Raw genomic sequence first — 18,872 nt, 5'->3', positions numbered from 1 at the left:
ACCTACTCTACCATAGAAAATAAAAGCTTTCTATGGTCAGGACGTGACATTATGCCCTAATCTATTGATTTCACATGACTGGGAATACAAATATGCATCTGTTGGTCACAGATACGTTTTTTTTTAAGGTAAGGGCGTGGATCTGAAAACCAGTCAGTATCTATTGTGACCACCATTTGCCTCTAGCAGCACAACACATCTCCTTCGCATATAGTTGATCAGGATGTTGATTGTAGCCTGTGGAATGTTGTCCCTCTCCTCTTTGATGGCTGTGTGAAGTTGCTGGATATTGATGAGAACTGGAACACGCTGACGTACACGTCAATCCAGAGCATCCCAAACCTGGTCAATGGGTGACATGTCTGGTGAGTATGCAGGACATGGAAAAACTGGGACATTTTCAGCTCCCAGGAATTGTGTACAGGTCTTTGCGACATGGGTGATGGCGGCAGATAAATGGCATGACAATGGCCATCAGGATCAAGTCACGGTATCTCTGTGCATTCAAATTGCCATCGATAAAATACAATTGTGTTTGTTGTCCGTAGCTTATGCCTGCCCATACCATAACCTCACCACCACCATGGGGCACTCTGTTCACAACGTTGACATCAGCAAACCACTCGCCCATACAACTCTATACATGCTGTCTGCCATCGGCCTGGTACAGTGGAAAGCGGGATTCATCCATGAAGAGCCCACTTCTCCAGCGCACCAGTGGCCATCAAAGGTGAGCATTTGCCCACAGTTTCATCAGCTGTCCTGGTGGCTGGTCTCAGACGATCCTGCAGATAAAGAAGCAGGATGTGGAGGTCCTTGGCTGGCGTGGTTACACATGGTCTGTGGTTGTGAGGCTGGTTGGACATACTGCCAATTTCTCTAAAATGATGTTGGAGGTGGCTTATGGTAGAGAAATTAACATTCAATTCTCCAGCAACAGCTCTGGTGGACATTTCTGCATTCAGTATGCTAATTGCATGCTCCCTCAACTTGAGACATCTGTGGCATTGTGTTGTTGACAAAACTGCACATTTTAGAGTGGCCTTTTATTGTCCCCAGCACAAGGTGCACCTGTGTAATAATCATGCTGTTTAATCAGATTCTTGATATGCCATACCTGTAGGTGGATGGATTATCTTGGCAAAGGTGAAATGCTCAGTAACAGGGATGCAAACAAATTGTGCAGAGAATTGGAGAGAAATACGATTTTTTGTGTGTATGGACATTTTCTGGGATAATTTATTTCAGCACATGAAACATGGGACCATGGGACATGTTGCGTTTATATTTTTGTTAAGTGTCTATTAAATCTAAATTACATGATCAAAGATAATACCTCATTAGAAACAATATTGAAAAAAATCTGTGACTTATAGTTAGTGTTAATAAATAAGAGTTAGTGTTAATTATAGTTAGTTTGTTTGTATTACTTCATACACTAGGGAATTTGTCTGCAGAGAGAGAGAACTAGCCTATTGACACAGTTCTATAGTGGGCCTATGTGTGAGTTTGTAGGAATTCGCCTTTGGCAACAACCTTACCCGTAAACATCGAACTTGGTTCCCGGATGCTCAGGGCACAGGGTAAAAGTCTCTGGAGGCATGTAGCAAATGTTTCCTCTTGCCGTCAAATTCTCAATGAATTCCTTCTTGCTCCCAACCTCCCACTTAATTAAGCCAAAATCTGAAATCTTTGGAGGGAAATTTTATTCATACTGATAATCATTAGCATGTACCACTGAACTCTTATTGAAATATAACCCTACACTTTTTAATGTTTGCATGCCTAATTAAAAAAGAGTCAAGAGATCATTAATGACCCTCGTCTCGCTCATTACACTTTAAAAAAAGTAATAGCTGCTTTAACGGCATATCAGCGTCTCTAAAGAGCTATCCTCACCTTGATGTGGAGGTGATCGTCTAGAAGGATGTTTGAAGGCTTGAGGATCAGGTGGAGAAGTGGAGGGTTCATGCTGTGAAGGAAGTTCATGTCCATGGTGGCCTCGTGAACCGCTTGGAACTTCTTGGGCCACATCATCAACATGTGGCTGGTGAGGAGATGATCCAGGGAGCCATTACTCATGTACACCATCACCATGCCGGGAGGGTCATTACACACCCCGTAGATGTACTTGAATGTCACTTTCTCCATCTTGGATGCCTCCTCTATCATTCTCCTACAAACAAAGAAAGGACAAGTATAAGGGAGAGTTGACAGGGTTTTTTCACACCTGACTAGCCTCAGCAAAAAATGTTGTGTTGTCAGTTTCAATCTTTCAAATTTATTTTCCCGGTATTTAGACCACTACTGCAAACTGCTACTTATCCAAACGCCCAAATGTGTTCTCTTTTAGTGATTGTTATTCTATTAAAAACTGGCAATTAAATGACGTGATTTATTGGTTGCTCTGTTCTAGAGTATATCCTGTCATAAAGCCACAATAACAATACATGAAGAAACTGGTGCGAGTGAAGATGGTATCGAAGCTTTTCAGGGCACACTTATCCCTCCAAAGCTTGAGTTTCACTCTGTAGACCTGGCCAAAGCTGCGTTCCGTCACCTTAATCCAGTCAGCCTCAAAGTCATCCTTCTTGAAGATCCTGAACTTCTCGATGCCCCTGCCAACACGATCCATGGGGGCAGAGCTCCTCCTGTGTGTCACAACACCGTCTCTAATCTCACATAAACCCAGACTGCCTGACAAGAAAATCCTTAGGTTCCCATCAGACAGCAGGAAGGAAACCTGATAAATCAGGTAGCTCTGATACCTGAAATGCTGTAGTGTATATACTCACTCAAGTGCTATGATGAGCTTTAATGCATGAGTATTTGACAGTATTTGACATCCGAGTATCAATCAATCAGCAGGTATATCTCCAGCAGGTATATCTCTCTGGTCACCCCCAAAGCCAATTCCTCCTTTGGCCGTCTCTCCTTCCAGTTCTCTGCTGCCAATGACTGGAACGAACTACAAAAATCTCTGAAACTGGAAACACTTATCTCCCTCACTAGCTTTAAGCACCAGCTGTCAGAGCAGCTCACAGATCACTGCACCTGTACATAGCCCATCTATAATTTAGCCCAAACAACTCCCTCTTCCCCTACTGTATTTATTTATTTATTTATTTTGCTCCTTTGCACCCCATTATTTCTACTTTGCACTTTCTTCTACTACAAATCTACCATTCCAGTGTTTTATTGTATAGTGTTATTGTATTTACTTTGCCACCATGGCCTTTTTTCCTTTACCTTCCTTATCTCACCTCATTTGCTCACATCATACATAGACTTATTTTTCTACTGTATTATTGACTGTATATTTGTTTTACTCCATGTGTAACTCTGTGTTGTTGAATGTTGTCGAACTGCTTTGCTTTATCTTGGCCAGGTCGCAATTGTAAATGAGAACTTGTCCTCAATTTGCCTACCTGGTTAAATAAAGGTGAAATAAAATAAATAAAAAACAATCCTGTCTCGGAACTCTACGGACAATTCCTTCGAACTCATGGCTTGGTGTTTTGCTCTGACATGCACTGTCAACTGTGTGACCTTATAAAGGCAGGTGTGTTTCTAAAAAAAATCTAAAACCCTGTTTTGCTTTGTCATTATGGGATATTGTGTGTAGATTGATGAGGGAATAACATGATTTAATCAATTTTAGAATAAGTCTGTAACGTAACAGAATGTGGAACAAGGGAAGGGGTCTGAATACTTTCCGTATGCACTGTATTTAATCCTTTATTTTTGTCACTAAGCAGTCTCCATATAGACATCCACTTTTTTGTGACTGGTACCGGGGACCTTCAGACGAGTCTTGTGAGGCCTGTTGGCGTCCTAGAGCAAAACCGACATGTACAAGTCTCACCTTTCCATAGATGTGTCATAATAGTTTGTAGGCCAAACCGTTCGGAGTGTTACTACATAGGCGGATGTGGTGGATTGAGACACATCCAATGCAAAAAAAAAACAGATACAGTATCTCTATCTTAAATTGACAGATTTTTATGGTAATTTTTTTATTGTGCTAATTCGATTTCGCAGGGGAGCTGACATTGATCTTAGGGAGATCATTATGGGAAATTGTGTGCTCAGATGAAAAAATGTACCTCACTTGACACTTGATTGCCAGCAGTACTCTACTTTATGATTATGGAAATGGCTTCATCTTTAATGTTCTTTTTTATCATTAAAGGAACATTACACTCCAAAATGACCTGTTTTCACCTGAAAAGTGGTACAATGTAAAGATGAATTCACATCCTACTCCATCGGTCGTGTAGATACAGCTATGGAAAAGATCATCAATCCAAACTAATTTTGGATTGTTTCATATAGCTGGATTTACAAAATAGATGGCCTCGGACGTTAAAGTATGTCATCAGAAGAAGTCTGAAAACATTTGATCAAACTTAGATTACTGTACTGTCACATTAAAACTACTTGCTGAAGAGTCAGCTTCTTTTACCAACTGAAAACGACTTTCAAAAGCCTGTTAAAGAGCACATACAGTAATGGCTAAAAGTTTTGAGAATGACACAAATATTAATTTTCACAAAGTCTGCTGCCTCAGTTTGTATGATGGCAATTTGCATATACTCCAGACTGTTATGAAGAGTGATCAGATGAATTGCAATTAATTGCAAAGTCCCTCTTTGCCATGCAAATGAACTGAATCCCCCAAAAACATTTCCACTGAATTTCAGCCCTGCCACAAAAAGACAGGCTGACATCATGTCAGTGATTCTCTCGTTAACACAGGTGTGAGTGTTGATGAGGACAAGGCTGGAGATCACTCTGTCATGCTGATTGAGTTCGAATAACAGACTGGAAGTTTCAAAAGGAGGGTGGTGCTTGGAATCATTGTTCTTCCTCTGTCAACCATGGTTACCTGCAAGGAAACACGTGCCGTCATAAAGTTGATTCAGCTGCGGGATCGGGGCACCACCAGTACAGAGCTTGCTCAGGAATGGCAGCAGGCAGGTGTGAGTGCATCTGCACGCACAGTGAGGCGAAGGCTTTTGGAGGATGGCCTGGTGTCAAGAAGGGCAGCAAAGAAGCCACTTCTCTCCAGGAAAAACATATCAGGGACAGACTGATATTCTGAAAAAGGTACAGGGATTGGACTGCTGAGGACTGGGGTAAAGTCATTTTCTCTGATGAATCCCCTTTCCAATTGTTTGGGGCATCTGGAAAAAAGCTTGTCCGGAGGTGAGCTCTACCATCAGTCCTGTATCATGCCAACAGTAAAGCATCCTGAGACCATTCATGTGTGGGGTTGCTTCTCAGCCAAGGGAGTGGGCTCACTCACAATTTTGCCTAAGAACACAGCCATGAATAAAGAATGGTACCAACATATCCTCCGAGAGCAACCTCTCCCAACCATCCAGGAACAGTTTGGTGATGAACAATGTCTTTTCCAGCATGATGGAGCACCTTGCCATAAGGCAAAAGTGATAACTAAGTGGCTCGGGGAACAAAACATCGATATTTTGGGTCCATGGCCAGGAAACTCCCCAGACCTTAATCCCATTGAGAACTTGTGGTCAATCCTCAAGAGGCTGGTGGACAAACAAAATCCCACAAATTCTGACAAACTCCAAGCATTGATTATGCAAGAATGGGCTGCCATTAGTCAGGATGTGGCCCAGAAGTTAATTGACAGCATGCCAGGGCGGATTGCAGAGGTCTTGAAAAAGAAGGGTCAACACTGCAAATATTGACTCTTTGCATCAACTTCATGTAATTGTCAATAAAAGCCTTTGACACTTATGAAATGCGTGTAATTATACTTCAGTATTCCATAGTAACATCTGACAAAAATATCTAAAGACACTGAAGCAGAAAACTTTGCGGAAATTAATATTTGTGTCATTCTCAAAACATTTGGCCACGACTGTACAGTATATGCTCATTATAATATTTTTAGACCCCGCAAAGCTTATCTCATATTATCTTCTAAGTTCTCTTCAGACTTAACATGCATAGTCGTCCTTGATAGCAAGGGCCTCGAACGCACAATGAAAAACAAAATGTCTCATTGTATAACTTCTCCCATCTGGAATCCTCCTAGAGAGAAGCCTTTCATTTGTATGACACTTGCCTTTTCTGTGCTCAGAGGAACTGCACTCAGAGTCAAAAGAAAAGTCCCCAAGCAAGCCGTATGCACACGCCTTGTAACTAATTAGACGACATCAGATACAGTGCTGGGCAAATCAATTAGCATTGTGCTTTGCAGATTCAGACTCTCGGGTGATGCAGCAGTGGCTGTTGCAGGAGGATTGCACCAGCGCCAGTCTCCTATCATAACAATGCCTCCTTGGCTGATACTTATTCTAAATATCTGTGTGCGTCACAAATGGCATCCTATTCCCTAGATTAGAGCACAACTTTTGACCAGGGGTTAATAGGGGATGCCCATAGGGCTTTGTTCAAAAGTATTGTACTAAATAGGGAAAAGAGTGACATTTGGCACGAACATGCTGTCCTCACTTTTCCGCTCCATTAGTGTAGTGGTAGCCTATCATTCAGGAAAGGTGTAAAGTTAGGTAATTTATGAGCAGCCCGGGTGCATGTGAAGTCAATTCAGGAAGATTAGAAAATAAAGATATCCTCCTAGAGTTATCCTGTTGTTCTGCCTATGGCTTGCAGATTTATGTCATACTTACACTCTAGTAAACCTTTTACAAGGTATGTTTGTCTGAGACAGAGTGGGCCTTCGTGAACAATTTAGAAACGTAACATTGAATCTTTCATGGACACACCTACTCATTCAAGGCATTTTCTTTATTTTTACTATTTTCTACATCAAAACTATGAAATAACACATATGGAATCATGTAGTAACCAAAAAAGTGTTAAACAAATGAAAATATATTTTAGATTTGAGATTCTTCAAAGTAGCCACCCTTTGCCTTGATGACAGCTTTGCACACTCTTGGCATTCTCTCAACCAGCTTCATGAGGAATGCTTTTACAACAGTCTTGAAGGAGTTCCCACATATGCTGGGCACGTGTTGGCTGCTTTTCCTTGACTCTGCGGTCCAACTCATCCCAAAACTTCTCAATTGGGTTGAGGTCGGGTGATTGTGGAGGCCAGGTCATCTGATGCAGCACTCCATCACTCTCCTTCTTGGTCAAATAGCCCATATCGAGCCTAATGTTGTTTTTTGGGTTATTGTTCTGTTGAAAAGCAAGTAATTGTCCCACTTAGCGCGAACCAGAGGGGATGGCATATTACTGCAGAATAATGTGGTAGCCATGCTGGTTAAGTGTGCCTTGAAATCTAAATAAATCACAGACAGTGTCACCAGCAAAGCAACCCCACGCCATCACACCTCCTCCTCTGTGCTTCACGGTGGAAACCACACATGCAGAAATCATCTGTTCACCTACTCTGCACCTTACAAATACACAGGGGTTGGAACTAAAAATCTAAAATTTGGACTCATCAGACCAAAGGACAGATATCAACCTGTCTAATGCCCATTGCTCGTGTTTCTTGGCCCAAGCAAGTCTCTTCTTCTTATTGGTGTCATTTAGTAGTGGTTTATTTGCAGAATTCGACCATGAAGGCCTGATTCATGCAGTCTCCTCTGAACAGTTGATGTTGAGATGTGTCTGTTACTTGAACTCTGTGAAGCATTTATTTGGGCTGCAATCTGAGGTGCAGTTAACTCTAATGAAAGTATCCTCTGCAGCAGAGGTAACTCTGGGTCTTCCTTTCTTGTGGCGGTCCTCATGAGAGCCAGTTTCATCATAGCACTTGATAGTTCTGCAACTGCACTTGAAGAAACTTTCAAAGTTCTTCACATTTTCTGGATTGACTGACATTCGGGTCTTAAAATAATGATGGACTGTAATTTCTCTTTGCTTATTTGAGCTGTTCTTGCCATAATATGGATTTGGTCTTTTACCAATAGGGCTATCTTCTGTATACTGACTGGCTCAAATGCACTAAGAAGGAAAGAAATTCCAAAATATATTTTTATTTGTTTAACACTTTTTTGGTTACTACATGATTCCATATGTGTTATTTCATAGTTTTGATGTCTTCACTATTATTCTACAATGTAGAATAAAGAAAAACCCTTGAATGAGTAGGTGTGTCCAAACGTTTGACTGGTACTGTAAGAGGGAGAGGTTTGCTTAGAGGCCTATACTGTACATTGTGGGCCTGTACAGCATGACCCACTGTGCTTTTTATTCGCACGTTGTTAACAAAACAAAATTATAATTAGTTCAGCTTCAGGATATTTCAGATCTACTGAAAGAGCATTCCAAATCTCTGCCACTCAAATTCTTCTCAGCTTCCCTTACGTCTCTTTTTTTGCATCTGTCTCCTTCCCTGCAGTGCAGTTTTCAGGAGCTTTCGTATTAACGGCTCATTGATTAATTTGGACTTGGGCCCATGTGTCTCATAATGCCTGGAGGTTGGGATTCTGAGACTATTCTCATTTTTTGCTTCCAGCTGCGCACGGTTTGTTCACCCTTTCAACTACAAGGATTTTTTTTATTAACAAATCCTCTTCAACACAATTTCCCCTTGCCTCCTAAATCTGCTCAGCCTCTTCTCCCTCCGGGCTGTCTGCGCTGATCTCCCTGCGTGTGCGTGTGTGTGCATGTGCTGTGTGTGTGATCTGTGATTTACATATGGAGTTATCTTAAAGGCGATGTTTGCCTGCTGTCCAGGGAGGGAGTAAACACATCAGAGTGATGCTTTACGTAATTCTGGCTCAATACTCTCTCTCAACATCCGGACGCTATAGATCATGGCAGACAGGCTGAGCTGTTAATTTGAAAGGGGTGTATGCATGAGAGACTGATACAATGTGATCTATCTTTATTAATAGACAAAACAATGAAGAGTGATAGGCCTATTATTAAACAACTCCATGAGAAAACAAATTGCTTTTCTGTGAGATATGAATTGCTACTTCCGGGCCTTTTTTGTCTATTGGTAGGTAATACATTTCCAAACGCAAAACTCCTATATGTCTTTTAGTACATTTTGCCAATATGCCACAAACTATGAAGCCTTATATCCATTCCCCAGGTTACTCGAGACACACATTTAGCTCAAATTGGCAACTACAGTACGCGCAATTTCCTTTCATAGGATAGCCGGAGACGAAGTCGTTATTATCCTTTGGGTGATCGGGTGAACGCTCTTGGGTGTATGACATCACTCCGAGCCCTTACCAAACAAAGGTGGACAATTTCTCTCGCCTCGGATGTAGAATCAGTAGTAACCACCAAGTTCAATGACAGTTATCTTAAATTTAAAATACATATCTAATATTCCAGCAACCCAATAACATTGTCGCCGAGGAGGGCTTATTAGCTAGGTAAAGGGATTGAGTCATCTCAGCCGTTTTCTTATAAAATAGCTCCGCTAACAACGCTAGCTAGTTATTGTTAGCTACAGTTGAAGTCGGAAGTTTACATACACCTTAGCCAAATACATTTAAACTCAGTTTTTCACAATTCCTGACATTTAATCCAAGTAAAAATTCTCTGTTTTAGGTCAGTTAGGATCACCACTTTATTTTAAGAACGTGAAATGTCAGAATAATAGTAGAGAGAATTATTTATTTAGGCTTTTATTTCTTTCATCACATTCCCAGTGAGACAGAAGTTTACATACACCCAATTAGTATTTGGTAGCATTGCCTTTAAATTGTTTAATTTGGGTCAAACGTTTCGGGTAGCCTTCCACAAGCTTCCAACAATAAGTTGGGTGAATTTTGGCCCATTCCTCCTGACAGAGTGTAACGGTTGTCGTCGGATAAAGCGGACCGAGATGCAGCGGGGAAATGTGCACTCATCTTCTTTTTTATTTAGTTGGCAAAGAAGGTGAACCAAAAATAAACACGTACACAAAAAGAAACAACGACGAATAACAGTCCTGTAAGGCTTGAAGCTATACACAGAAACAATCTCCCACAAAACACTAATACAAACACATACCTATATATAGGACCCTCAATCAGAGACAACTAAAAACACCTGCCTCCAATTGAGAGTCCAACACCCAATTACCTAGACATAGAAATACTAAACTAGAGAGAACATAGAAATACAAAAAACATAGAACATAACCCAAAACCCAGAAATAATCAATCAAACACCCATCTAAACAAACCACCACCCCGAACCACATAAAACAAATACCCTCTGCCACGTCCTGACCAAACTACAATAACAAATAACCCCTATTACTGGTCAGGACGTGACAGTACCCCCCCCCCCCCAAAGGTGCAGACCCTGGATGCACCTCACATAAATAAACAAATACCCCCCAACACAAAAAGAATCCCCCTAAACGAAAGGGAGGGTGGCTGCCGTCACCGACAGCACTCGTGCAACCCCCCCCTCCCCAACCCACCTATACTGGAGGTGGCTCAGGTTCCGGTCTACTACCCCCACCCAACCTGTCCACCCCTGCATAATGCTCAGGGCTGTATAATGTCTCTGGGGGCTCCGGACTGTAGGCCGACTCTGGAAGCTCCAGACTGAAGGCCGACTCACTCGGTTCCGGACTGTAGGCAGACTCACTCGCTTCCGGACTGCAGGCAGACTCACTCGGTTCCGGACTGCAGGCAGACTCACTCGGTTCCGGACTGCAGGCAGACTCACTAGGTAATACAATAACCCCAAAAACAAACAAAAAATAATCCCAAACTAAAGAGAGGGACGGGAGGGTGGCTACCATCACCGACGGCTCCCGTGCTACACCCTCCCCTCCCCAATCCACCAACTACGGAGGTGGCTCAGGCCCCGGCCTTAGTCCCCAACCTAACCTGTCCACACCCGCTGAAGACTCAGGGCTAAGGCGTGTTGCTTGAGACCTCGGGCTGATGCGCGTCGCTGCAGACCTCGGGCTGATGCGCGTCGCTGGAGACCTCGGGCTGATGCGCGTCGCTGGAGACCTCGGGCTGATGCGTGTCACTGGGGACCTCGGACTGGAGGGTGACTCTGGGTGCTCCGCACTGGAGGGCAACTCTGGCTGCACCGGTTCCGGATTGTAGGGCAACTCTGGCTGCGCCGGTTCCGGACTGTAGGCCGTCTCTGCAGGCTCCGGACTGTGGGCCGTGTCTGCAGGCTCCGGACTGTGGGCCGTGTCTGCAGGCTCCGGACTGTGGGCCGTCTCTGCAGGCTCCGGACTGTGGGCCGTCTCTGCAGGCTCCGGACTGTGGGCCGTCTCTGCAGGCTCCGGACTGTGGGCCGTCTCTGCAGGCTCAGGACTGTGGGCCGTCTCTGCAGGCTCCGGACTGTGGGCCGTCTCTGCTGGCTCCGGACTGTGGGCCATCGCCGGAAGCACTGGACGGGAAACTGTCGCTGGAAGCTCTAGATGGGGCACTGTCGTCGGAAGCTCTGGACGGGGTACTGTCGTCGGAAGCTCTGGACGGGGTCTGCGCACTGGAAGCCTAGTGCATGGGGCTGGTACTGGAGGTACCAGACTGGAGACACGCACCCCAAGGCTAGTGCGAGGAGCAGGAACAGGACATACTGGACTGGGCTGACGCACTGGAAGCCTAGTGCGTGGTGCTGGTTTTGGAGGTACCAGACTGGAGACACGCACCCCAAGGCTAGTGCGAGGAGCAAGAACAGGACGAACTGGAGGCCTGGTGCGTGGTGCTGGCTTTGGAGGCGCCAGACTAGAGACACGCACCTCAGGGCTAGTGCGAGGAGCAGGAACTGGATACACCGGGCCATGAACAAGCACTGGAGGTCTGGAGCGCACAGCCTGCACCACCCATCCTGGCTGGGTAATCACAGTAGCCCTGCACGGGCGGAGTGCTGGCACAGGTCGCACTGGGCTGTGCAAAGGCCTGATGGCTGCCATGCATAGAGCAGGCGTAGGGTAGCCTGGGCCTAGGAGACGCACTGGTGGCCAGATGCGCTGCGCAGGCATACTCCTACCTGGCTGGATGCCCACTCTAGCACGGCACTTACGGGGGGCTGGTATCGCTCGCACCGGACTGTGCGTGCGCATGGGCGAGATCGTGCGCACTTCCGAAAAGACCGGTGCTCTTCTCCCCGCCAAACGCTCCCCATAATAAACACGGGAGTTGGCTCAGGTCTATTGCCTGACCTAGCCACACTCCCCGTGTGCCCCCCCCCCAAACATTTCTTGGGGGTGCCTCTCGGGTTTGCCAATCGGCGCGTATAATGCCTCGTAACGGCACTGCTCCGCCTTGGCTGCCTCCAGCTCCTCCTTAGGGCGTCGGTATTCCCCAGCCTGGTGCCATGGTCCTGCCCCGTCCAAAATCTCCTCCCATGTCCATGATTCCAGATACCTCTCCTGCTCCTTCCTCCGCTGTTTGGTCCGTTGTTGGTGGGTAGTTCTGTCACGATCGTCATAAAGATGGGACCAAGGCGCAGCGGGAATGTAAGTGCTCATCTTCTTCTTTATTTATAAAGAAACGTGATACAAAACACTTAAACAAAACAACGACGAAAAAACAGTCTTGTAAGGACAAAATGACTATACAGAGAAACAACTACCCACAAATCCCATGACAAAAACACCTCTATTAAATAGGACCTTCAATTAGAGGCAACGAGGAACAGCTGCCTCCAACTGAAGGCCAACCCGATAAACTACGCATAGAAATAGAACAAATAGAACGAACATAGAAATACACTAACATAAAACATAAACCAAAACACTCCGAAACACCCTAAACAAACACCCCCTGCCACGCCCTGACCAAACTATAATAACAAACAACCCCTTTTACTGGTCAGGATGTGACAGTCATGGACAAAGTAGATGTCCTAACCGACTTGCTAAAACTATAGTTTGTTAACAAGAAATTTGTGGAGTGGTTGAAAAATGAGTTTTAATGACTCGAACCTAAGTGTATGTAAACTTCTGACGACTACATCTCGACTCCGGAGCTCATGGGCACATACACATGTCACATAAGCTTCAGGACGCAGCTGTTGAGATATAGTAGTTTGTTTTCACCAAAATATGTTCAATTCACAGGGACAACTCTTAGATTCCCAAACACAATTAAGGAATGAATTATGTACCAAAACGTATATTCTGTTCTGTTGGCAATGCTACAGTAAACACTGTATATGAGCTTTGCATACAAGGATATTAATTAGCAGTCATTAATTCATGTGTATGAAATGACCAGTCATCCTGTATTGTGGAAGTTGTTAAATCTGTTGACCTTGTGGCAAATCAGGAACAAATTGTTGTAGCATTTTAGGTAAAATGATGCATGATGAAGTAGTGCAGACAGAGATGTTAATGAATCATCGGTGTCATTTGTGTCTTAGTTAGAGTAGCCAGTGATCTGTACAGTTGTTATAAGCAATTGGTCAGAATTAGTATGATGATATGGGTCATGCTTGAGATGATGATTGAGAATCATTGAGAGGATAATCAACTTTTTACCAAACAAATTTCAAGATTTGCTATTATACAAACTTGTACAGTCGCAGGTTTAGAGGACTTAGTAAAAGAGACTAGCAACAATAATATGGTGTTTACAATATGCACATTATGTTTAAATTCAAATGATCATAAAACATTCTTTATCATCAATTCATCTTGAATCATTGTGCACAGTGGTTTGGTGAATTAACAGTTGTTGTCATGCAACAACAACAAAAATGATAATGAACCATCAGGTAATCTATTCTGTACACGTGTGTCTGTGTCATATTACCACAGTGTAAAGTTAAGACATTCACTGCATCGGTGAAGGGAGTGATAAATCGAACTCCAGAAACTGTGCCCGGGTGTCACGTATAAGAGGAGTGAATTGGATTGATTCTGGTCAGGGTCTGGTCTGCAGGCTGACGTGATTGACCATTGTCTCCTACTTCGTCATGGTAGGATCAGGTCTCCTCTATGCAGCCAGCTGTAGCACGCTCTGGACTGGGTAAACCATCCAATCGGCCCACCGCCGTCTATAGGCCATCCAAAGAAGCAGCAGTGTTCCCGTCTCCAGCGAACACGCCACCACCATCCCCAGTATGACAAGCCTAATCTCCATCTCAGCTGTTGTATCTCAAATTCAAACAGCAACACAAGACCTCCCAAATGGCACTCTATTCCCTATATAATGCACAACTTTTGCCCATAGGGAATAGGGTGCCATTTTGGATGCATATACAGTCTACATACATCAGGCACTAATTTCCTCTCTGATAAGGATCTTTTGAGCGTATTATCAAAGATTGATCACAATTTGTTATTTAGTCACGCTAATAATTACCCATCTCCCCTGGGAGAGAAGAATTCTCTTCTCCTTTCAACATGGGACCAAAAGATATGCGGTTCCTCAGATTGGTGGAGATAGCCTTTGGACCCTTCTCGGAGTAGAGATCTTTGTGCTGAAGACACTGCTGCAGTTAGAAAAGAGAAATACACGGCTTGTGTATATGGAAAATGATGAGTTGGAGGAGATAACCGGTAATCAGGATGCTTCTGGGTCTCTTTACAGGTACATAGTGTATTGTACATCATTCCTCTGTTATTAATATGCCTCCAAACATGTTGCCTCAGTTGTTGTTGTTTGATATCAAAGTCACTGGAGGGAAATAATTTTATACAACACATTTAATCTTTCAATAGTGAGGTTTCAGCTTGAAGGCTACATGTAAGGCTATATACCCCAAACAGCACATAGGCCTATTTTCAAATTGAAGGCATCTGGAAGAGGCTGATGGTGAAGCTGGCACATTTTGAAAGGATTCTGGGTAACAGCCTGATTCCCTGCGGGTCCAGCGGTAACCTGGAAGTTACCACAACAAATCAAATATAATACAATTGTATTTGTCACATGTGCTGACCGTGAAATGCTTACTTACAAGCCCTTAATTAACCAACAAAGCAGTTTAAGAAATAGAGTTAAGAAAATATTGACAAAATAAACTGAAGTAAAAAATAAAATAAAAACTAAGGGGGGGGGGGGGCAATATAAATAGTCCAGGTGGCCATTTGATTAATTGTTCAGCACTCTTATAGCTTGAAGGTAGAAGCTGTTAAGGATCCTTTTGGACCTAGACTTGGCGCTTCGGTAACACATGCTGTGCGGTAGCAGAGAGAACAGTCTATGACTTGGGTGACTGGAGTCTTTGACAATCTTTTGGGCTTTTCTCTGACACCCTCTAGCAGAGGTGTGGACTTGAGTCACATGACTTGGACTTGAGTCAGATTCGAGTCACAAATATGATGACTTGCAACTCGACTTTGACTTTAACACCAATGACTCGTGACTTGACTTAGACTTAAGCCTTTTGACTCGACCTGACTTGATACCCTCCCCAAGACCAAATATTAAATATGATGCTATTAAAAAAAGTGTGCAGTGCATCAACTCTTCATTTAACGGATTACAGTTTGAATCGGACAGCAGTCAATCAAATTGTGCCAGCTGAGAAAAAGTTGTGCGTGGCAGTGCAGAGGAACGTCGATGAGTGAATTCAGATGGAGCCCTTGGAAAGATGATACCCCAAATTATTATTTTCGCATATAAAGATGACGCTGTATTAACAAAAAACGGGTTGCAACTTGCATAACATTCGGAAGAAAATTACATACTGAGGCGCAACAAGCATGTAGGCTAACGTAAAGTTAAATCAATGAGCCTCCACACAGTCAGTCAGTGCAGGAAGGTGATCATTGCACTCAAGATTGAACTACAACTGGCTAGGAAGTTGGTAGCCTAAATACTGCCTGATGTTACTGCTGTTCTTAAAACCATTGACATACGTTAGCCAACTGTAACCACACAGAGAGAGAGTGTGTGTGTGTGTGTGTGTGTGTGTGTGTGTGTGTGTGTGTGTGTGTGTGTGTGTGTGTGTGTGTGTGTGTGTGTGTTTGGGCGATTGTGTACAAGCCTACATCGCCCGACAAGCCTACATCGCCCGATAGAGCCCCATAGCAATCCTTGATAGTCGATCACTATTGGGGGGGGGGTTCTTTCTCATGGCTAACCATGTATTTCCATGGAAATAGAATGTTTATTTGGAAAGTAATAAATATATAGATATTTTTAAAAGCATTCATGATTTGCGTAAATGTAATATACTATTACTCCTGTTAAAAATATGAAATGGTTTTACATTTGGTGAAGAGCACATTATGACTTGTTTAGGGCTCAAAAGTCAAAGTTTAGGACTTGGGACTTGACTTGGGACTTGAGTGCTAAGACGTGAGACTTACTTGTGACTTGTAAAACAATGACTTGGTCCCACCTCTGCCGCCTAGTATATAGGTCCTGGATGGCAGGAAGCTTGGCCCCAGTGATGTATTGGGCAGTATGCACTACCCTCTATAACGGAGGCCTGTTCGGTCAGAGACCACACTGCCAGATCTCTGACCTCCTCCCTATAGGCTGTCTCATCGTTGACGGTGATCAAGCCTACCACTGTTGTGTCGTCAGTAAACTTAATGATGGTGGTGGAGTCGTACTTGGCCATGCTGTCATGGGTGAACAAGGAGTACAGAAGGGAACTAAGCACGCACCCCTGAGGGGTCCCAGTGTTGAGGATCAGTGTGGCAGATGTGTTGTTTCCTACCCTTATCACCTGGGGGTGGCCCGTCAGAAAGTCCAGGATCCAGTTGCAGACGGAGGTGTTTCGTCCTAGGGTCCTTAGCTTAGTAATGAGCTTTGTGGACACTATGGTGTTGAACGCTGAGCTGTAGCATTCTCACATTGGTGTTCCTTTTGTCCAGGTGAGAAAGGGCAGTGTGGAGTGCCATTGAGATTGCATCATCTGTGGATCTGTTAGGGTGGTATGCGAATTGGAGTGGGTCTAGGGTATCCAGGATGATGCTGTTGATGTGAGCCATGACCAGCCTTTCAAAGCATGTCATGGCTACGGACGTGAGTGCTACGGGCGGTAGCCATTTAGGAAGGTTACCTTCGCATTCTTGGACACAGGGACAATGGTGGTCTGCTCGAAACATGTAGGTATTACAGACTCGGTCAGGGAGAAGTTGAAAATGTCAGTGAATACACTTGCCAGTTGGTTCGCTCATGCCCTGAGTATATGCCCTGGTAGTCCTTCTGGCACCTTGACTAGTTTAAAGGTCTTACACACATTGGCTACGGAGTGTGATCACACAGTTGTCCGGAACTGATGGTGCTCTCATGCACACTACACCTGCCACATCCGACAAACGTCAGAGCCGGTGTAGTACGATTCAATCTTTGTCCTGTATTGATGCTTTGCCTGTTTGATGGTTCGTCTGAGGGCATAGCGGGATCTCTCATAAGTGTCCAGGTTAGTGTCTCGCTCCTTGAAAGCGGCAGCTCTAGCCTTTAGCTCGGTGCAGATGTTGCCTTTAATCCATCGCTTCTGGTTGGGATATGTACGTACGGTCACTGTGGGGATGACGTTGTCGATGCAGTTATTGATGAAGCCGCTGACTGAGCTGGTATACTCCTCAATGTCATTGGAGGAATCACGGAACATATTCCAGTCTGTGCTAGAAAAACAGTCCTGTAGTGTAGCATCAGTGTCATCTGACCACTTCCGTATTAAGCAAGTCACTGGTACTTCCTGCTTTAGGAATCAGGAGGATATAATTATGGTCAGATTTTCCAAATGGAGGGCGAGGGAGAGCTTTGTATGCGTCTCTGTGTGTAGAGTAAAGGTGGTCTAGAGTTTTTTTCCCTCTGGTTGCACATGTGACATGCTGGTAGAATTGAGGTAAAACAGATTTAAGTTTGCCTGCATTAAACAACTGTGGGACTGAGAGGGGAATTGAGTATCGGTTGGCAGTAGCAGTAGCAAAAACATTCACAGGACATGTGATAGGAACAACACTGAACTTTGTTTTGAACTAAATTAGATAGTTAGTGTAATTCAAATAGCAAGGGTCACAAATGTTTCCGACAACAGCAAGTCAACACAAAGTAAAGAAGAGAGGCACAATGGATTTGGTGGTTATCATTGACTTTCTGTTCATATTGATCGTGGAGGCCTTGCCATTTGAAGATGAGTCTACAATGAATTCCCCCTCTCCTAAGACTGTTATGAGGATGTGTTTATGCGATATAATCTTAATAAGACAAGTCATGTTCGATAGAAGCATTTTCAGCACGAGTTCACTCTTCCTTGTCAACACTTTTCCCTTTAAATAGATATTCCCTGTTCAGATATAGGCAGCAGTGGTAGTCGACAGCTAAAGAGCTTATTCACTGTTGGCAGATACTGTATTAGGGGTTGTGCTTTTTTTTCTTTATGTGCTGTCTAAGTATTTAACTTGTCAACCATCCCAGAAACGATGCCTCATTGTGGTAAGACCATCAGCAAGCAAGCCCAGGGAGGGGCATTCTATATACGGTGAAAAAAAATATTCCAACTTTCAACACATGCCTGACAACCTGGATCAAGCGGGATTGATTTGATTCCAGGACAGAGGAAGCACATAACAGTATTTACTTGATTGGCTCATTTGCCAACATTGACAGTTTAGTCCCATTTTGGAGCTGTAGTTAGTAGGGCTGTTGGAGATACCCCATGTATGAAATAAAACCAATTTGAACACCTACCTGGAAAACACACAACAGGTTGTGTTGAATTCATCAAGCTGAACAGTCGGCGAGAGACAGCAGGACTTTAGCTCCAGGTTCACCTGACTGTTGTTGGTTTTCAGGTTGATGACCACATGGATGATCCCCAGAGCTGGGACAAAGTCTCCGGGCAGAACACCGTGCTCCAGGTTCAAGTTCATCTCGGCCGTGGAGTTGCCAGTGCCACAAATATCATTGGAAATTACCGCTAATCTGAAAACAGATTAGAACAAACATGAAACCTATAATTACAAAGCAGCTGTAATGCAACTGCATGTTAATAAAATATTGTTGCTACAGCTATTACTGTGTAGTTACATA

The 18,872-nt window shown here is 43.9% G+C and overlaps 1 pseudogene; it reads right to left on the bottom strand.

Annotated features, from left to right (window-relative positions):
- The window catches only part of LOC106612423 (ankyrin repeat and protein kinase domain-containing protein 1-like), a 69,075-nt pseudogene that overhangs the window by 7,422 nt on the left and 42,781 nt on the right, over positions 1-18,872 (bottom strand).

Source organism: Salmo salar, chromosome ssa09 (assembly GCF_905237065.1).
Source record: "Salmo salar chromosome ssa09, Ssal_v3.1, whole genome shotgun sequence".
Taxonomy (NCBI): domain Eukaryota; kingdom Metazoa; phylum Chordata; class Actinopteri; order Salmoniformes; family Salmonidae; genus Salmo; species Salmo salar.
Note: the sequence above shows the minus strand (reverse complement) of the source record. Positions and strands in the feature narration are given on the sequence as shown.